This window comes from Anser anser, assembly GCF_964211835.1.
Source record: "Anser anser genome assembly, chromosome: 9".
NCBI lineage: Eukaryota > Metazoa > Chordata > Aves > Anseriformes > Anatidae > Anser > Anser anser.
In genome coordinates, this window is record NC_139729.1 from 16,267,650 (window position 1) to 16,289,769 (window position 22,120).

The 22,120-nt window shown below is 41.1% G+C and overlaps 1 protein-coding gene and 2 long non-coding RNA genes across 7 annotated transcripts in view; 1 reads left to right on the forward strand and 2 right to left on the reverse strand.

Moving 5' to 3' along the window:
- LOC310904552 overlaps nt 1-5,146 on the reverse strand; it is a 48,708-nt gene extending 43,562 nt beyond the window's left edge. The window contains exon 1 of the long non-coding RNA XR_014588438.1: nt 1,009-5,146. This is a non-coding gene — a long non-coding RNA (uncharacterized lncRNA). The remainder of the gene's footprint in view (nt 1-1,008) is intronic.
- On the forward strand, nt 1,129-21,765 carry LOC310904553. Of its 2 annotated transcripts, none has more exons than XR_014588439.1 (3): nt 1,129-1,259; nt 5,002-5,172; nt 5,265-21,765. It is a non-coding gene; the product is annotated as an uncharacterized lncRNA (long non-coding RNA). The 2 variants fall into 2 exon arrangements; XR_014588440.1 differs by having other exon boundaries at nt 6,936-21,765.
- Nucleotides 20,017-22,120, reverse strand: part of OPA1 (OPA1 mitochondrial dynamin like GTPase) — a 53,091-nt gene continuing 50,987 nt past the window's right edge. For all 4 annotated transcript variants that reach the window (XM_083849493.1, XM_083849495.1, XM_083849494.1 and 1 more), the window contains one exon: nt 20,017-22,008. The gene's annotated coding sequence lies outside the window, so the exon portion shown is untranslated. The remainder of the gene's footprint in view (nt 22,009-22,120) is intronic.

The window sequence follows — 22,120 nt, forward strand, 5'->3', positions numbered from 1 at the left end:
GTCTGCATGCCTGCTCGTTCTCCCAGGCTCAGGTCTCCATGTGTCCCTCTCTGGGGCCACTTACTCTCACAGTTACACAGGATTCCTCCCTTTACTTACTCCCCTGGCCTTCCCAGAGCTCCAGGCTCCCCTAGCTCCATGGCACTAGGCCCAGCAGCAAGCTCCTTGCCTGGAGCTCTGGGATCCCCCAGGAAGGAGAATGGAACAACAGCAAGCAGCCCCATCCGGAAACCTGCCAGATACTTTTACAGCTCAGTATGGTCCTAAGACCTTGGTCTCTGTTTCTGCCCTGCCAGATTTACTGGATAACCTCTGCAAAGTGATTCCCTCAGTCCCAATGGTAAGAAATATTTAGAGGCTGATGCTGCGTGTGATAAACAGCACAACCCTTGGCAGCAGTAAGGCAGACCCTTCCCCTCAGCTGTGACCACAGCCTCTCCTTATTAAGCTCTTTACGTCATTAAGTGGCCCCACTGGGAGCAGCAGAAAGCACAACTGGGAACACTAATGAAGATCTACAGCATTACAAGAAAAAGCTCAATGAATCAATGCCTCATGCCTTATTCCCATGGCCATAACCTGTCCCCATTAGTAACAGGAGAGGGTTTGAAATGGGAGAAACCTCCCCTTCTCCTCTTTCCCCCTCGAGAGGTTTGCACTGCTCAGCACTGATAGCCGCTTGCAGGCCACAAAGGTGGATCTGGCTAACTTTGTGCCCTGGTGCACCCCCTGTGTCAGTCCTCACCCAAATGCTGCCCACACCAGCAGCTGGGAGCCATGCTGGCTCTGTCACACATCCCCTCTGCCAGCTGGCAGCAGCTGTTCCACTCCCAAAGCAACCCCCCCGCTCTCTAGGGACAGAAGTGAGCCATTGTGGGGCACCAGGGCTCAGAAGCACAGCCAGCAAGAGATATGGGGCAGAAAGGGTGGATTAGGAGACTTTAGGCTGCTTTAGGAAAACCCAAAAAGCATAAGACATCAACTTGCACAGATGAGAAACAGTCTTACCTACTGAAACGAAGATCTGAGGCACGTGTTCAAAGCGTACCAAAGGAACCCGGGTGCACAGCCAGGGGATTAGGAACGGGCTTTACACCTGCGTGCATTCACTCACAGCTGGATTCATACAGCAGCCAAATAGCTCCGAGCAGCAGGCGGAGACGGTGAGGGAAGAGGCTGGGGCTGAAGCTGTTGCAAGATGAAGACAAAGACCCACATCAGGCACAGCCACAAGCAGTTGTGCTCTGCAACTGCTGCAGGTATCCCACCCGCGGGTCCCTGTCCTAGTGCACAGCCCGAGGGATGGGAAACTGCTGGGGAGGTTCCTGCACCAGCACCCCGAGGGCAAGGGCTGGCTGTGGGAACAGACCTATGCTTTTCTGCACTGGGTCACACACCTTGGGGACATATCAGTTTCCATCAGCAGGAATAAACGTCGGTGAAAAACAAAGAAACTTGACCAGGTTTTCCCCATATTTCATGTAAATGCTGGGCAAATAAATCAGTGACCTTCAATTGCCCAGTTATGTTAAGTTTTATACTCAGGGTCATTCAGCCACAGGGTGGGGAGGTATACACGTGTACCTATCAATGGCACAAAAACAGCTCCAAGGCTGTCTTGCAGGGAGTTACCGTACACAGGCCCTGTTTTTCCTCTGTTCTTCCTAGTACCCACTCTGAGAGTAGTGGCAAGGACTATACAAAATAATGACGTGTTTCTTTGCAACGGATTTCTGTGTAGGGATGAGTTCCCTCTCCAGCAATGACAGTATGAGAGCTCACGTGTTAATGAAGGACAGCACCAAGGGGGATAGAGCAGTAATAAGGCTTATGCAGAGGGTAGATCAAGGGAGCTATAGAGCTTTAGGGCCTTCTAGTAGGTTTGGCAGGAATCTTTACAGCACACAGCACAGGTCCCATGGCATTGATAATGATTCTTATACCAGTACTAATCAACCCCATCCATAGTTCCCCAAGAGCCTACTCCTTGCAAAAGGGATTACCAATAACACTTGCCTGTGGCGTGAAAGAAATAAATCACAGATTTGAGATCCCTATGAGATCCCTATGAATGTGTATGTTAGGCAGTAACAGCCATCGCCTCCTAGGCCTGTTATGGTTTGATAGCCAAAAATAAGAAGGGGAGTTGGGCTATGGGGCAGCCTTGTAAGCTCGCCTACACCCCACAGCAAGGTAACAATGTACCTGTGAAAGCACTGACCACCTCCCGCCTTGCTTTCCTTAGCTGCAAACCACAGCTCCTGTTCTCTCCAAACCTTCTCCCTCACCAGCCTGTTGGTGCCCCTTACTTCTCCAGGCTTCTCCTCCAGGCTCCCATGGGTCACCAGCACCATGTAGTTGGCCTTGACATGGGCAGGATGTGCTCCTGCCACTTGACCCAACGTTACTGACGTGGTGACTGTGTCTATTACTCACAAGAGAGTTTTGCCCAGGTATCCTGCTTGGTGACTTGCAGAGCCCGTCTCAGGGAGGTGGGAGGGGACTGCAGCTAGGGACTGCCGGGTACCACACAGACATTTATCCAAGCTTGCCTTGGTCTTGTCACCAGGCAAGTTTAACCTCGGAGATTTAACACCTTAGTGAGTGTCAGCATGACAGTACTTCTCCCTCAGAAGGAAAAGCCCAGAACAAGACAGTGTAAAGCAACCCTTTCCAGCAGCTCCCATGCCAGGAGGGCCACAAATCCCCCTAGGAGGAGGCAACATAGCACGGACCTTGTCTGTCTTGGCCTCTGCTGAAAAGCACAATGAAAGAGCCAGTCAGCAACAGCACATGCCAAAATCTGCCTTTAATACCACTACAGTGACTGGCGTTGTTCCAGTGGTCACCCGCTCCCTTCACAAACACCTAGAGAACAAAGTGTGATACTGCGTGCAGGAGCCCAGTTCCAGCTCATGCTGCCTCATTATCTTCTCAGCCTTGTTTAGTCTTTGTCGCCAATGTAGATGGTAAACTCGCAGGGGCAGTGACCATGACTTAGTTCACTGAGTGCCAGACAACTGCTGGAGTTCAGTTAATGATGAGACAACTCCCATAGGTCCATTGTCTTAAATGGGAATTTTGGCTAAGTGAAGACTTCAGGGACTTACCCAATAATAAGTCAGTAATTCAGGATGCACTTAAAGACACATTCAATGTGCCTTTGCAGCAACATCCTTGGGAAGTGAGCATTTGTACTCCAGAGCACAACTGTGAGGAAGTCTAATATTAATTAGGAAGCAAACTCAAGGGCTCTGAATAGGTCCTCATAACAAAGGACCTTTTATTGAATAACTGTAGAGGAGTGCAATGCCAAAGTTTTCATGCCAAAGTAACAATAAATGAAGTGCAATTAATGCCTTTAAGGCCAGTCTGTAAATTCAATCTTAGTTTAAAGAAAATAAGAAACTTCTGAAAACATCTTTTAAAGACTATAAGAGGGGAAAAAAGAATGAATATAAACTTAAATAAAATACACAGGTTGATTCAACCTGTTTCAGCTGATAAACGGCACGGTACTTGTTCTGTGCCAAAGTGACACTTGACCTCTATATATCTTCTTAATGAAGTCAGCATAGAAAGACACCCAGTGAGCCTTTGTAACAGTGCAAGCAAGTTGCAAGCTGGGCTTCACTAATGGGAGCTGTCACTTGGTTTTTTCCAGGTCACAAACTAAGAAGAGCAATTAAATCAAATTGGAGGCTGCACAGATTGGAGCAAGCCTCAATAGACCAGGTACCTAAATCATTAAAGACATAGTTCTTTTCCATGATAAATTGTGGAGGAGAGTGAAACATGCTGCTGGTCATTAATCTAGGCTAATCAGCTTGAAAGCTGGGTTGTTTTATTTAGTAATTAACTGGTTATTTGAAAAAAAATGATACATGGCCTATAGAGCTGCCATCCAGCAGATAATAACGCAGAGCAACAGGGAATCTCTTGAGGGCAATTCATGCCTTTTCAATTATAGCCATTGGCAAACTCTGAAAAATGGCTCTACGTTTGTATTGACACGTAGTAAAGAAACACACTCCAATGAACATAGCAGGCACCTTGTTGCATGCTGGTAATTGCTCTGGCCTACCCCTTACACAAACCTCCCTAAAGCAAACAAAACATTTTGGAGGTGTCCTTCTCACCTCATGGATTTACAGTTAGCGCTTGTCATACCCTTCTGCTGGAACTGAGGAAGAAGAGCTCTGATGTGTAGGTGGTTAGGTCTGCAATAAGGGGGGCCCAGCATATTCTTTCATAGCTAGGGGCTGCCTCTCCTCACGCCAATGCACAGTAACCTGTCTGAACTGCTCCAGAAGTGCTCCAAGGGCTCCTCAACCAGCTGAGACTGCAGGAAGTCTTACGTAAAGAAACAGAAACCTATTTCCTGGGGAACCTGCTGAGCAGGAACACCAGCCGATCAGTCTGCTGTCCCACATTTATTGATGGACGAAATACACAGGTCTGTCTGTCTATCTTTGTGCTGCAGCGAAATCAGAGAGGTCTCTTTGCAAGAACACACTGTAGGAATGGTGCAGTTAGCTTCTAACTGGGAAGAACTAACTGGTCCTACCTGCCCTATCAGTGAAAGGTCAGCATCAGCCAGGCCTAGCCACAGTTTTGTTAGCATTTTTCTTTCTAAACACTCCAGTCATTTTGCACAGGGGCACCTAACTCCTTTGCCCTAGACTTGCATACATAAATGAACAACTTTCTCTTGTTGACTGAGACAGATTTTTTTAGCCATGCCAACAATTGCTTCCAGGTGTCCACAGAAAGCCACTCAAATGCAGGGACCATGAAAGCAAAACCAAATTTTTGTCCTTTGTTAAAGACACCAGGGAAGCTACTTCTGCTGGAAAAAGGCTATGGACAAATCTATAGAAGAAAACTCCATTATTAATACATAGACAACAACTCTGGCATAAGAAGTTCACAAGCCACATGTAGCTGGCAGACTATGCTGGAGCAGCATGTACACTTGCCCTGTTTTTCACTCTATCCTAGGTATGTGCTGCTGGCAACTGTTTGAGACAGGATACTGGGCTACCCGGACCACTGGTCTGATGCAGCTTGACTGCTCTTTTGTTAGATGTGTTCTCTCTCTCAAGATTTAGAGGAAGAGAAATGTACGACTGAAACAGCAGAAACAGGAAGGAAGGGCAGTACCATTATCAGGTGAGTAAGCACTGGAAGGGCAAATGGATGGCCGTGTTGCTCAGTCATTGTATCTAACCAACTGTACTTCAAAAATAATTGCTCTTTTGAAGAGTCTTTGATGGATATGTTGGAGGCAAGACGAGAAAAGAAAGCCTGTTCAATGGGGCAGGAAGCTGTATCCACCATGCAGAAGCAGCATCCACCACGCACACAAAGCTTACAAATACAGGCTGTACAGAGTTATTAAGCATGGTTGTGGGGTCAGGAGAGCCCCAGAGCCAGCAGCATCCCACAGTGCAAGCCAAGAAAGCTCCAGCAAGCTTAAAAAAGCACCCGCTAATGAAAAACTTTACCAGGAAAGCAGATCACATCAAGGCCACACAGAAGCCTCAGATCCTTTAAGCTGCGCTTTGAAGACCAGTGGTGACAGACCAACAGATAAAGGCAAGGTCACAGGCCATCGAGACCCCCTCCAACATACCGTGCAGCTGAGTTAGAAAAAAGAAGAAAAATCATTGTTGCTATTTGGCTAAACATTATAAACTAAAAATAGCTGAATATCTCTGATTAGGAGAATTCCTGGGGCTTACAATCCTTGCCACTTGGGGTCCAATTTTTCTCTCTTTTATTATGAGCATTAGGCTTTGGACAATACCAAGGCTACAGAGGGCATATGTTAAGTTAGTCTAAGCCTGCACCACACGAACCTTTGCACCCTGTAGGCTACTTCGTTGAATATTTCTGTCTCCAAATGAGCTGTAAAGGGTGCAGTTGTTCTGGCAGCAGCCAGCTCAGCTCCCATTAACACGTTTCACGAGAGTAATTTTCAACAGTATTAATAATTGTCCTCATAAAAGTCCATGAGAGGAACTTAACGGACTAGACTGTTTTTATTTCCATGAAATTCCTTCTCTTTTAAAGGCTCTCCTTGCCTGGACTTAATATTTTCTACTTTCAGACCTCAACCGTTTCCAGACATAAACTTTCTTGCTTCAACTGTGCTAATGCCAAATGAAAAGTAAAGTGATTTCAAGTTCTGCCAGACCCCGCAAGTTTGGTTGAAAAAAAAAAATCAAGGATGAAAGGGGTGCACCTGCCAGTCCCCCTCAGATGACCAGGGTGGTGCTCTGGGGAATTATTAGCTCTGAGCAAAGATTTTTATTTTGACTGCACCAAAAATCTCATCAGCAACTGAGAAGGCCCACTGCATGGTCTGTTCCACAAAAGGATGGCAGCTGACCGGGTATGTCCACAACAGATATAAAGCCATGATCCAAATCCAGACCAGGATCGTAGGCCCGGGGTCAGGTACGGCAGAGGCAGCAGGCAGAATTCCTGAGCTGCACTTGCACTTTTGGCTCATTCAGCCACTCTTTTATTTTCCATCAGCAAAGCAGGGTACCCTGTCTGCAGGTAAAAAATGCTCTGATTACTGAAAAGCAACAGTACATTTAAGTATTATGGCTGAAGCTGGGAGAGTCTACGTAGAAAGCTATCTTCAGTAACTTCGCTTATGCAGAGAGGGAACAGAATTACTAGCCTCTAAGTTCAACATTCAGTCATAAGTAACGCTCTGGGGAAACACATTCAATTCAAGACAGTTTCTAATTCAGCACATAAAAGGCAGAATGAGATCTCAGTGCTGGAAGCTACAGAACAAATCTGGCCAAAGCAGGGTGGTAACATTTATCAACGACAGTAATAAGCTTAACAAACTTACCCATTGACAAGATCCATCACAGAGAGTTGTTAAATCAGTCCTCAATGATTCTTTCTTGCAGGTCTCTTAGCCCAGACAGAAGTTGGAAGCTTGGTGCAAATGATCACAGTGGCACGTTCCGGTTTTTACCAGCTATAAATATCGAGCAGTAAGAATACTTTTAACAAACTGCATATAAGCAGGAAAGGGAATTTTATTTGTTCCTTGATGTCTCTAAATTGCCCAAGACAATCCATTATAAGAAAATAAAGAAGAAATCTAAGATGTAAAATACTTTTATTTGTGAAGTATGTATGTTACACTAGAAATTGGCCTTGTAAAAACAATTAAACAAGGAAAAGCACAAAATCTGATATTAGCTGAAATACTTCATGCCAAAGACTGCTGAGCTCCTTTCACTTCCAGTATCAGTGGAAAAAAACAGCAGGAAAAACTTCATATAAATCAGAGGACCCGTACCCATGCCATACCAAGCAACCGTGAAAACCCAAGATCAGCGCTGACAGGACAAACCAAGATGACCATCAGCATGCATTATACCTCAGGATCTCTCCCCTGTAGACCAAGAAAAAAACCATCACCTCAGATGTATCTTAGACCTATCAGATATGTTTTCATGTTATTACAAATGCAATCAATGTTTGCTGTCTTGAAAATGTTTGCTTGAAAAGTTATATGGCTGGCTGGCCAACCCTTTCCTCTTTATTGTCACCTTAAAAAAAAGTTTTGTGTGTGGGTGTTTGTCTAGACGGTCTTTTCTGAGTTAATCTTGTCTTGATTGTTCATTACAGTAATTGCAAACAAACTGTACAACATTGTAGAATCACAGTGATGGCTGAGCAATGTGTAACTAATGGGAATGACCTTCTGGGGGACCCGAAAACCTGAATACTGGCAAAATCACTGAAAAGGAATTCTGCAAGAGAGCAGGAATTCATGACATAGTTCTCCGAAAAGATTTTTGACAGAAGTCTTAGCACATCCCCTCAGTCCTCTACCACCTAATACGATGTGATGTGATTCCAAGGGAATCCTTTTGTCTCTTTACCCTAAATTAAGCCTTACGTACAGGAAAGCTATTTCAAGAAGGGCTCAGAGCAAGTGGATTTCAGACACAGCATACTGCCACAGAGAGACATTTCCAGAGAAAAAGGCCATACCAAAGCACCGATTTTACAATTCTAATAAGTAAAAAAAGCCACCCTTGTATTTCTCTTCAGCCACGTGGGTTTGTACAATTAAAACTCAATAGATTCTCCCAGGGCTTTGTTGGGGTCCGGAACAGCTCAAAGTGTTCAGCGTGGCATGCCATGCTTATTCTCTCTCTCTGCAGGTCTGTCTGCCCAAGACAGTTCCTTGCAAATGTGTTTCTCCCTAGTCACTGGAAAGAAGCTGTGCTTTTGCTCTGCTGCATTTGAGCAGTGTTTCTGGTGATGCCTAGGATCAGGTGTTGGTAGACTCCAGGAAATACTTAGTTCAGGTCATACGGAAGCCTTTGTTCAGTCAGTATTTCCTTATAGCAGAAGGAAATTTTCACATTAACATTTATCATAAAATTATCACAATCAAGGAACCTGACAAATTCTGCAAAAACCTTTCTACCACGTACTTTGGAAGTCCATGAATGAACATTTTTGATAGAGAAAAGGTTTTGTTCAGGGTTTTACAGCTATTTCTCATTCTAAAAATCAACTGATTATTATTCTGAGGAACAAATTTGAAGCCAACAGCTTCTGAAGGACCAGAGATAATGAATTGATATTATTTAGTATGGATAGGCCCAGGTTGTAACATACATATGTGCAGTGCCTGAGGAGGCCACACACCAAACCTTTTAAATGAATAGCTTAATGTTTTAAATGGCAATATAAAGTGTTCTCCACTTTGTTTTATAACAGCACTCAGCTGACCCCATCTGTACAGGAATGGTAGTTTGTCACCGTGCAGAAAGTCCTAATCCAAAGCCCAAACAGAGTGGTGGGCTGCTGCCAGGCTCTTTGGCCTGTTGAGCTCCTACTAACAGGGAAGCTGGAAGATGCTGCCTCACCAAGAGTCCAACTTGCTCGTTAGGAGGCTGTCATTCCCTTGCTCACAGTAACTCACTGCTGTCCCCTACTGAAGTGACAGCCTGTCCTTTTCCCTGCCACTCCCTTCACCTGAAGGGCCCAAAAGCTCCAGCGGAACCTTTCTGGGAATTGTTTCCTTATCTTTAAGTTAGTTGCAAGCCCCATTCTCTAGTGAACAGTGTATGGGGATACATGTCATCAAAAAGCAAGAATTGCGTGAGTTGAGCTTTCTGTAAAGAACAGATAATGTCAGCCTTAAATATGAGAAAAAAACCCAACACCTGAACTGTATAGCTGCTGGGAAATAAGCTTCTGCAGTACACAATTTTGGTAGGCTTAGCCAGAGCAGCAGCCACTTCTGCTGTCCACATTTGCAGGTGGACACGAAAATACTGCAGCTTTACAAAATGGACAGGCTCTTTTCTCTCATAGGGCTGGTGGCTGTTTACTTCCTTTGTACACTTCACAGCTACTGATGGGAAAAAAATAAGTTTGCTTTTGCAAAAGCAAGAAAACTGGTCTTACTTCTCCCTCCTGGCTGTGATTTCAGTCAAGGCTGGCACAGTGAAAGCCTTGTTCTCCCCTGGAAGTTCAAGACAGTTTTGTTTAGGGGAAATAGAGGCTTCAGCAGCTGCTTTATGGTAAAAAGAGCCTTATAGACAATAAGTGAATCATCCCCAAAAGCAGTCACTTGACATCAGTCACAAAAGCTTCCAGCCTCATGATCAACGAGCCTCTCTGAACTAATATAAGAAGAATTACGGTGGCATTTTCCTGAAGCGTGGAGCTTTGTCTCTCCTTTTTGCTGGGAACACAATTACAATCCCATCTCCCATAGCCCCCAGCTCTGTGAATAACCAGAGACAACCACAGACAAGTCTAGCAAAACGCAGACAGTAGATCATACAACTTGTCCCATCTCAGCACCTGGCTGGGAACAGCATGCTGGCCTCTTTCTTGTTCTTTGACCTTAGGCTTCTTTTTAGCTTGTGACTGCATTAACCTCAAAGGCAGAGCTGTTTTTTTTTTTTTCTGAGACACAGAAGAAAAAGGAAACACCATTAATTCAACCCCAAAAGGCAGTAAGCAGCACAGGCCAACCTATCTGTGTCCCCACTAGGGTTATAAAAAGCTGTGGATTAATTTTTGAATGTATCTGTGGAGGGGACCAATCCTGCAAGCTGGTGGACATCTGTCGAGAGTAGCAGGATCCATCATCCACAAAGGCTCCCTTTCTTTGTAGATTCACCTCCTAACAGCATTTGGGTTAATGTTTCTTATGTAATATCTTAACAGCAGATGTACAGTAGACACTTGCCAAACAGATTCATTCTGATTAGGGTTCTCTGCCATTTTAGCTTGCAAACCATTGCATAAACAAAGATTCCACACAGTTCACATACAAAATAAAAACTGTGGGTGAAAATGGAGGTGTGAAACAGAAGAAAGGTGGTTCTGCTTTAAATCCTCACCCTGGACCTAAACATGAAATAAATAATAAAGCTATAGCGAACAATATAGCACGGAAAGGTAGCACAGAAGAAAATCTGTTAATGACTCCATTCTCCTGGTGCATGCTACCATTGAATTGCATGCAGCTGAATTATTCTAGTCTGATCCTGAATGATGACTCATGTTAGCAAACAAGCAAGCCAGAGATACTAGTGAAGCGGAAGGGAGAGACCCTGAAATGAAACTACGGGTGGCTGGGACTAAAGTGACGCCGGACCTTCACAGAAGCAGGGCTAAAGTTTAATTTTTGAGAAGATAAGGAGGAGGCAAGGAACAGTGCTCTGCTCAGGTAACAGGATGTGTGTGATGGAACCTCATGTCAGCTGCATTTCCTCTAATATGCTATTATGGAAAAGAAAGAACAGATAGTGTGTTTGCAACAAAGCATTTCCTTACCAGATAGACCAACGTTAACTGTACTAATTCAGTGGGTTTTTTTAATCTTTTTTTTTTTTTCTTGCCAAGTATTTTTCTCCACTTTCAGGCTCTTGAAGCTTAGTCTGGACTCCTCAACATAGACCTGCAATGTAATAAAGGAGTGTGGTAAGGACAGCATTCCAAACAGAAAAGAACTTCAACAACAGCTTTGCCATTGCCCTCCAATGTTTTCAGGAAGAGAGTGGCTTGTTTCATGATCAGTTTGAAGTAACCATGGCAGACACAGACTGTTTGGTTTCAGAGAGCAGGCACTAAGTTTATATTGTCAGAGCAAACACTTGCGACTCCAGATGACAACATCCCTTGTTGTTTACAGAGTGTGTTATATGCCAGAATCAGATGCAAAGATGCACTTCACAGTAACAAAAGAGGACAATGCCATTATCCTGCAATTGTCAACAGTGTTACAGTGCTGAAGACTTTAGTTCAATATTTGCCAAGCAGTAAAATGAGCAATGCCTGTCAATTTGTTGACCTAGATGCATCAGTTACTAGAAAAACTATATTGAGCAGGCAGCAGTTCAGTTTCAACTGCTGGGGACTCAAATCCAACCACAAAAGCCAGTGCTGTTGAGTTACATTCAGATTAACATCAACACTGTTGAAATCTTGTTCTGATGTTGTCACCAGGATACAACAAACAAGTGTCCTTACGCTTAGACACTTCCAAAATAAGTGTAACAACAATTTTGTCAGAGTCAGGCACTACTGCTCTTGCAGACTGAAATTTCAAGGGGGATTTAAAATGCTGTAAAGAAGCCTTCCTGGGAAGGCTGAAAAACTTACAAAAACGTTACCTTCACCTTAATGCAGCTTCATTGACAGATGTTCTGCAAGCTTCAGGCTACATCAGATGTTGGCACAGCAGTATATTAGGTATGTTTGTACCAAACCATACTTTTTTTCAGTCATCTGTGTCTCAGCACAGCCAGAAAGGCTTCACCTGAGTATCCCTTCCAGGAAGCCTAATGAACCTGGGAAAGTGCTTGCACTTGCCTTACTCCAGAGGCAGATATATGGAGGACTAGTACTCCAGTTGTGCCCAGCCCTTGGTTAAGTGGCACAGGTCCTAGACTGAAAGCAGCCTAAATGTCCCTCCCTTGCATTCATCAGGACACCTCCCACTGTCATATCACTTTGTCACTTACCTGCTGCTGCAATCCATGGACAGGAGAATGAAAAGTTAGTAGAATGGGGTTGTGCTAGATCAAAGGACAGAGCAAACAGTACAGACCCAGTTTTGCAAAGAAAAAGCAGGAAAGAACACTGAATTAAAACAAAATCAAGCATGTTCTTCTCTTTTCAGTGCAGGCACTGATTCAGGCCTCAAAGGGCTGACAACACCCAGGCTTCATCTAAAGAGCTGACAGCCATCCCTCCCTCCCCCTGCTACACTGAGCGTGCTACTTTGTGCCTGCAGGTGAAATCTGTCAGAACTGGGACAAGATCAGCATCCATGAGAATCCCTCTTAGCCCACACCACAGGGAAAGAGTGAGACAATTTTGCAAAGTCTTAATTTGTGAGAACTACTATTGACAGCATCTTTGTGTTTCACTTGGGAGATGCAGTAAGAATACTTTGCCCACCTTGCCCAAGGAATCAATGTCCCATACAGTAACCCCTGCCACTCACTCTCTGTAACAGTGTGCTGCATCACATACTGTCACTGCACGGACTCTACATGCTGGGTGTTTACTGGCTAATAAATACACTAAAATAGGCATGACAAATCCCTAGTGTATTAAGGGCTGTGTCCCACCAGTTGGCTTTATCCTATGCTTTCTTAAGACAATGCACATATGTCACAGAGATTCCTCTCCAGCTTATCCAAGCTCTAAGGCAGGCTTTTCTTTATGTTTTAAATGAGGCCTTGGATGCTAAGATACCATTCTGCTTTCTTAAGTAATGTCACAAGACTTCTGGTTCGGCCACACAGTTACTCTTTACAAATGAAAGGAAGAGTCCGTGCTTCTGCTTGGGACAAGCAGCAAAACCACTGCAATCTTCTTCACCCCCCTCCCTCACTTTTCCTCTATTCTTTATTTAAAAAATAAAATAAAAAAATCAGGAACTTAGTTCAGTCACTCTGGGAACCCAGCCTTTATGTACTGTTTACCAAAAGGATGAACTGGGGTAGGGGTAAGGGACAAATGTGTGCATTAGGTCTCACCTGCTGATTCTCAGGAATCATTAATATTCTTATAATCCCCATCTCTTGTCCCAACAGGCTACAAGTCTTTTCATCACGACGCTCAATTTCAGTGAGGATCCGGGAGTTGTTTTAAGCTTCAGCAAGTGGTATAATATTCCCTTGTTTCCACATGAAAACAGCCTCTTGCCACCAACCCATCTCCAATGCTTCTTCTCTGCTACTCTTTATTAATAGCATTTGTCTTTCAGACTGGATTATACACCTATATAAATTCTGTTCTGGGTTATGCATAGACCATGCAGAAAGTTAGAATTTCTGATGTAGCATGTTTCTTTTCATTGCATACATAGTATGTAAGTTGAGATATAGGTATACAGGTATATTCACAAAGTATGTGCTACACACTTGCAGCTAAAACCAGGATGCCAGAAACTAAACTGAAAAGGGATGTGAGCAGTAGCATGAATCACACTGTATACATTTTTCAAGCCAGGTGGCTCTACTGTGAAAATCTAATCTGACCTTCAGCACATCACAGGGCAGAGGATGTCACCTGGTGTGGGAGTAATTTACATGCCAATAGGACAGATGAGAACAGGGAAGAAAGTTGTGCAGGCAGGAAAAGCAAACAGGGTGGGTAAAAACCTGTAACAAGCAGTGCACTGAGATAAACCTTCATAAGATAACCTATTGCTAGCTGCACTTCCATAAGCCCTGTTGAATTCTAATTTTCAGGCACCGGGCAATGGAAAATCATTTTCTTTTATTGAAAAGGGAAATGCTATCTTCTCCAGCTGAATGGGTGGATGGACCATGCATAAACTGACAGGAGGTTAAAAAAAAGTTTGTTTTTTTTTTTTTTTGTTTTTTTTCAGGGTATGCTTTTATTTTCCTTGGGGAAATAGTATCCGTTGGCAGCCAGTGAAACAAACATTTAATAGCTTAAAAAAGCTTCTGTGCAAAAAAGATCCAATTGATCAGACCAGCGATATAAAAGTCAAGACAAAAATCAGACTTTTTTCCACTGGTTAGAGCAGAGGTATTACATGATAAGAACAGAAGTGATGGCCTTCCTGGTTACTGGTGGAGGATCATTTTTTGATTTTAAGGGCTTTATACAGCCAATATTCATGCTGGCCTTGCTAGTGAGAAAGTAGACAAGGACTTGCACAAAGCTATGTATCATCAGCACTGGAGGCCTGTGAAAGTACAAACTCCTTTAGCAATGGGGGAGGGGTCAGGGAAGCTATCCTATTTGGCTGATATAATTAGTCTGTAATTAGTCCTAACTACAAAGATAATTTGCACATGCAAATAACTTTCAGGTTAGGTGGGTTTGGGATTACAACTGTTAGATAAACTCATCTCCCACCTGAGATACATAAACATGCCACAGAGGAGTCACAAATGAAGCATGAACAAAGAGTTTGTTTTGGGAATGCCCTGAATCTGTGCAGGATGTGGAATTTTGATTTCAAGAGTAACACTACTTGTATCATAAAATGTCATTATCATGAAGTTTTACAAGCACATGCAGAAAATCTGTTAATATGTACAGGAATCAATATGATAAACATCCCTTCTGTCTGTACACTCAAGCTACGGAACATCAACATAAAATCATTAACACATCTACGGTTTTAAGGCAACACCCTTACCTGGGATACGAACATCCTTTTTCATTCCCTTTATGTCTGTATTTTTCACATCAACTGCGAGACTAGACTAGCTGAAGTTCTAGCAGACTTGTTCCAATGTCTCATTTGGCTTGTGGGAGCCTTCTGTAAAGCATATGTGCAATATAAAGCGATGAGCTCAGATCATAAGCAGGCCTCTCATTATATTTCTACTAGACTAGATAGATGGAGGTGGTTGTACATCTCCCATTTTCCTCCCACAGATACATGCTACTGTGGCAGCTGAAATTATCCAGAACATTTCTCTTCAGCAGAATACTTCCAAGAACACTAAGCGTGAAATAATGTAAATTGTTTCCTATTGTGGTTTAATCATGATTTCACACTTCAGATACTGTATACTTACTACTACATATACTTAAGACTTAAGGGTGTTAACGTTTTCGTGTAATATATAACATCTTCATAATATGTTACTTCAGATGCAAAAAAGACCTTCCAAACATCTTCCAGCAATGACTGTGCAGAGGACAAACTCCCAACTATGCAGGACAGCTATAATGATATTCCCCCCTCATGTTCTCCTGGTGGTCACATTCCTCTATTCTTCCTTCCACAGAAGTATCTTTAAGGATGCACAGTGCTGGCAAATCTGGCATTAGAAGATTCACTGCTTCACAAATTCAGTCTTAGTATGTGGGAAACCATTGCTTTCCTTACCATGAAACACACGATCCAAGATCAATCCCTAAACAAACCATCATGACTCTGTTCAAAGCTAAGAACTACCTTGCCAATTTCAGACACTGATCTGAAATGCCCCTCTGCAAGCCACTGTTCAGTGTACGCTGTACTCAGCTTGTATCTCAGCCTCAACAACTTCTTCCCGACTAAAACAAGTTAACACTGGGCTGTTCAAAGCTTGTTCTTTGTTTGCTTCTTGCGTGCTCTTAAGACGGATGTTTCAAAGCATAAAACAGGATATAAACACACATGCATTGGGGAAAAAAAAAGAAAAAAAAGGTGTCCAGGTGTTTAAGCAATGCCAAACATTAAAGAATTCCAATTCACAGTTTCCTCCTTTAATGTGGCAATTCCAAGGGACCAAGCGTGTCAGGACATGTATCCAGAACACTTTCTGCTCGGGTGAGTTCAGACAAGGTCTGCATTAACTCCCCAACCTGCAAGAAAATTATTTGAAACAAAAGGTTCAGATATGTCCCCTTCCCTCCAACAAGCCTGGAAACAAATGGTACAGGAATGAGGTCAGAAAGGAATCATCCGCCTACCATACCGCTGAATTCATTTACCTACCTCAGAGCCCATTCAAGGGAAAGGGTGGGATGGGGAACAAGGGATGATATAAAGCAGAATGAAGCTCTGGGGTCGCTTGCTACATTACAAGATTTGACAGGCCTTTGCCAGCCCTCAGCTTCTTTGTGTCTTTCACATAATAGAGAAACACAAACTGAGCAGCCTGTGATCTGGGGGTTGCACTATTAGACGGAGTAAACCCTTTGCAAATGCTAATAGTATTGTAGCATCCTGTCAGGCAGCAACACAAAAAAGGATGTTGATTTTCACATGAACCAGAACAGGCTCATTGAACGGAAGGTTGCAATGAATGTTCCATCTCTAAACATCAAAAGTCATAGGCAATTGGCTTGTGGAGATGAAGCAAAACACTGCTTTGAATGCTCTTAAACATACAGGGCATACTGTTAGCTTGACACCTGTTTTGTAAGGCTAGAAAAGAGAAAACACTTTCTTGAAATGGAAGTGAAAATGATCTCTGGTTATGATTTTATGATTCTAGAGCTGAAGAGGCTTATGTTATCTACTGTATTCTATTCTACGTACTGTATTTTAGCTATTTCTTTTATAAAGTACTCTTTTAATTGAAACTTCAAATATTTACCTGCATTAGGAATGGTTTAATCCAAGACGTTAATAAATGCACCACTCTGATTAACCTTCAAGAGGCTTATTGTCATTCTTGAAAAACTTGAACTAAGTTTATCTTGTTGGTTGTCACTATCAAGGATAGAAAACCATTTTTGAGTCAGAAAGTGACATTAACACACAGAATAGGATGCACTGCTCCTGAAACTGTCTTACAACCTACAGACTTCCAGCAGCAGCAGCAAGAAAAAGACTTCTATCAGTGTTCTGTAACACAAACAAACCATTTGTATCTATGCACAGTAAACAACTTTTCAGCGGAAGTGACTAGAAATAATTCTGGAACTGGTTCTAGAAGTGCACCAATAGAACCGATTCCAGAATAAATCCCACAGCCAACTGCAGGCTCGTTTCTGGATTCAGCTCAAGAACCATGCCTGGATCCCCCATTGAGAGTTGATTCAAAAACACTGCTACAATATCTGCCAGACTCAACTCTCAACCTTCTTGCTAGAATCACTTCTAGAGCCACTTCTGGAAATGTTTCCCAGCTAACTTCTGATGCCAACCCAGGAAGTTTGCCTAGAGTAAATTCCAGAAATGGTTCTCAAACTGTTTCTGAGGTTGACTCTGCAGTTGTTTCAAGAGCTATTCCAGAAGTACTGTCAAGTACTATTTCTTGAATCACTTCTATAGTCAAATTAATGTCACACCCATAATTTTACCATTCATTTACAGAATGACAGCTTGGATATTTTTACTTTCTGACTTGCTGCAGCACAGAGGTGATGGCAGATGTCAACAAGATTTGTGTGCACAGAAATTTTTTTTTTTTTTTTTTACATTCCAGCATACAGCATAAATAATTATTACAATTTCTGTATCCTTTCAGCTTCTTCCCTTTGTTTCTGTATATATATTTTATACCTTTTTATATACTTAAATATTGAACTACAGCCTTGTTCTATAAAAATAATTATGCGATAACAGACATATAGAGCAAATAGCAGTTTTGACAAACCACATCTTTAAGAATTATCTGACTGTATAATGTATCTTGCAAGGGATTTACGATGCATTTTATTTATGTTGTTGAACGAAAACTAGCAAGTGGTTGATTAGGGTCTGTAAAGGTTTCTGCAAGGGAAGATGGATTACTGAATTAATTACAAAATAGAACAAGATCCAATAGGTCTAAACTAAAATAAAAAATAAACAAGTACCTTGGAGATGGTAAGTCACTGCAAAGGCATCCTATCAAGGAAAGTGACAGAATCATTCAAGATTTAAGATTGCTCAAAATCTTTATGTTAAGACTAAACTTTTTTTTTTCTTTAAGCCAATATTAAGCTCTACAGAAAAATAAATATATTTCCATTGTGTGGGTGATCAGAGAGTGCTCATAAAAGGACTTGTAGCCTGGAAATCAAGCTTCTAGAGTCATGTCTATACACGAGACAGCAATAACTGGAAAAGCAATAGTTCATGCTACCAGGGTAGTTTGTATCAAACCTCTTCTTTCTCTCCAGGCTTTGGAAATATGCAGGTTTCTACTTCTCAGTCAGTGGAGTTCACTGCAGTCAATAGAACTGCATCCTGCGGAAGTGAAAACAAAAGGAAAATAGTAAGTTAGTTAGTAAATAGGAAGTTAGTTTATTAGCTGCCCTTTTTTTTTTTTTTTTTTTTTCAGATAGCCATACATACCAAGTTCTTGTGAGGTACCCCACTATCTGAGTAATCTTATCGATGTGCATCCCCTCTTCCATGTGAGGGGGCATGATTGGAACATTTCCTAAAACATCTCAAAAAACAGAAACACACCCCAAATAGTCAAAGAAAATTTCTGCTGCAACAATGTGGAGATCATCACAGACCAGCAACACCTTCTCTGGCAAAAGGATCCTGCAAACATCTCCAGAACCAAATTCTACCAAGAAGGGAGAGTTTTAAATGACTCAAAGGGCCCTGGGTCAGATTTCTAGATTCCATATTTCAATGTTTCTCAACAGAAGTGATGAAATCTCCTGTGCCCTTTTAATATGACTGTTGGAGTTAAGTTTTAAGATACATGAAAATTCAGTGCTCTAAACCTTAGCTCTGGGAATACAAGATCAAAACTCGGTTTAGGTTCAAAACATACTCAGAAAAAATGATCCTTAATGTTGAAATAGAACATACTAGTAGGTTTGGAATAAGGGTTTTGATTGACATTTTCACTCTCTAACTTACTGCACATACCAAGTTTTTCGTATGTCTCATGGTCTGGTAACTTAGTATGAGGTTACTTGAAACCACTAAGAAGGAAGAATTCTGTTGACACGTGAAAAAGCACCATCCGTGCCCTTTTCATGAAGAAATGACAGAAAAAATATCCTTGGCCATTCATATTTAAACCATGGCGCATAAACTCAGTTTATAGAAAATTGAAATATCTTACCATATCTACATGACATAAGTAACATGGTTTGGAAATGAAATATTCATTTATGTAATAATGATATTCACTCATGTAATAATGATATCTGCACTCCTTGATGCCTCCCTCTCAAAACTTAGAAAACCACAGAAATTACAGATTAGTCTTTGCTACTTATAACAGACAAATTGCTTTACGTAGACTATGATGGTAGTTTATGTAATATAGAAAAATATCCTGAATTTGAAAAATAAACAAGGAAGGTTTTTGCAGTTTTACTGGAAAATAATCTGACACGTTAATTTTCCTAATTTTAAAACTGGTTTGTGTGGCTACAATGATTTTGCAAGACCCACAGTCTGGAATGACTTACATTTCTCTGTATCATATAAATCTTAAAAGACAGTTCAAATAATTGTGTTTGTTATCTAAAAATATGTGTAACAGCACATGCTTCTCATGCTGCTTAACATGATTACACATAACTATTTATTACAATAATCCTTACAAAGAATAATTTTAAAGTGTCTCGCTAATAGTGCTTACCAACTCTATTTTTAACTTTGTTAATTGATGCTAACTTACTAGATTTAAGCATAATTTATATTAAGGTTAGAGGAAGTAAAAAGTTATGGTAAAGTCCTATAAAAACAGCATTGAATTACCTCCTCCTTATTTGCCAAGAACACTTCTGGTTAATTGAATCTAATCATGAAATCAAATTACTGCAGACTTATAATTCTTTACTGCTCCCGATAAGCATGTCTGCAATTTAAGCTTTGTGGAGCAAATACACAGCACCTTCCATATCAGAGTTTTACAGTATTTCTGCAATCAATTTTTTAGTATTCTTCTTCATCTGAAAAAACCAGATGTACTTTCTGAATTCATGCATGGGTTGGTAAACTAAATACTCTATATTTCTCATAACCATTGTCCCATTAACTATGTTTAACTTCCAGCATACATTTTCACAGTTTAACAAAAGAGAAAAAGAAGGCCAAAGTGACTTCGTAAGTTAGGTGCAATAGCACTGTGTTCAAAACCCACGTTTTATTTTTCCTTCGGTTACATTTTTATTCAATAAATACCTAGTTTTCATGGAATACATCATGCTAAGTCTTAGATGAGCAGCACAGAGAAGTCAGAACTAAAACTATAGGAACATCACACTGAAAGAGATGAATGCTGGACCACTGGATGCAAAATTTTGCAACATTTACATTACACAGAAATTTCAAACAGTGATCTCTTGAAGTAATGCAAAACTTTTGTTGTTGTTGCTGTTGTTTTAATACAAAGAGGAATTTAACACAAGTACAGACTTATTTTGCTTGCTATACAGCCTATGGAATCTGTCTTCTGTCTTCACAATTGTGCAAACATACATTTCTAAAGTTACTGTCAGAAAATGATGATGATACAAGCTTTTTCTTCATTGTTTCAACGCTTAAAAACTCATTTTCATAAAGCAGTTTTAAACAAAAACAAAAAATCCCCAAACATAGTTAGATCACCTCGAAATATTTAACCTTTCAACAACATTTTATGAATAGCTCTATATTAACTTTTTGTACAAGGGACTAAATACTTTATTGTCTGAATATTTAGGGAAAATTTTACCAAAGTTCTCTGTTTTTCAGTGAGAGAAAACAGAAAAAGTATCTGTCATAAAATATTTGGAATCCTCTCTTTTAATTGCCGAAAGTTCAAAAACCAATAGCCTTTTCAAGAAAGGAAAATAAAGCTATGTCCATTTTTTCAACCTTCATAATCAGACAACTGCAAAACAAATTGTTGTAAGCCTAATAAGCCTGATATCTTCTTCCACAGAAGCATTCAGAAGTGTATCCAGATCATCTGTTGCAAAGTGTGGGCAGAAAAACACTGTGGTGATTAATCACCAGGCACCTATGACACAGAGCCTAAATCATGCTTAAATTTGTCAGAAGTGACATTTCTATGGCAAAACTAAAACAGTAAAAAAAAGACTATATTTACTGATTATTTTTACTGTATTGAATGATAGAAATCAAGTGGGTATGGATGGACCTTTTGTTTAACTTCAATATAGAAGTGATTTTGGTCTTAGAGTAGCTATTAGAAAAATGAAATTAATTATATTTTTGCTTTTTTAGTTAAGGAGGTTGGACAAGTTCGAGTTGTACACAGTATCTTTCTACATTTTCCATGTAATCAATTTACTTTGTACCTATGGGGAAGAGAGGAGTTAAAAAGGAAATCAAAGTCTGTGCAATCCCAGAAATGAAATGTAATCGGCTATGATTCAGAGTAACAACATGTATTAGGAAAGAATTGGTAAAAGGAACAGCTGTTGACATTATTTCCTGAGCCAAACCTTTTAAGGTGTCAGTGAATAGCAGTCTGTACTTTCACTTGAAAGCACTAGAAGAATTCCTTGGATGACGTCTCTCAGGAGGTTAGGATTTTAACAAAATCCACAACTTCCTCTCAAGATCTCAATGCCATGCTTTAAATTCTGTACCAGAGTGATCACAGATGGTTTCAACACAGCTTAACAAATAGAAGTGGCATGACTTGGAAGGGTGGTTTAATGTACATACAAATACTAAACTTTACGTCAAACTTTCAGGATCATTTGCAGGCAGAAAACCAACAACAGATAAAATCACTTTATCAATCTGATCCAGCTCCACTGTACAAGACAGATGCCAAAAACGAAAGCCTTTTTTCCTATCAGGAAAAAAAAAAACCACCTTAAATGTACAACTTCAGCGAGCTCTCAGGCTATCTTACTGAGACACAAGTCAGATTCTTCTGCTGTATACATTTAGCTTCAAAAATTAAAAAAGCAGGTAGGTTTTAATTGAACTTCTCAATCCCATAAGACATTATTTTCTTTCTCCTCCAACATTTCAGGATGCTCCCCAAAAGATAGGAAACAGAATGGGACACAAAAGCCATTTTTATTCAGTCTTCTTTGTGCAAGGTATCCTGGAAAAGGCTGCATTCTTGTGTAAAGTTGCTTCTGAAACAGAAAGGAGATTATTTTAAAATGCATGCAAATACATCACAGCACATAGGCTTTTGTTTTTGACAATTAATACTGAAGAACAATATTTGTAAGTGACCTGAATGTG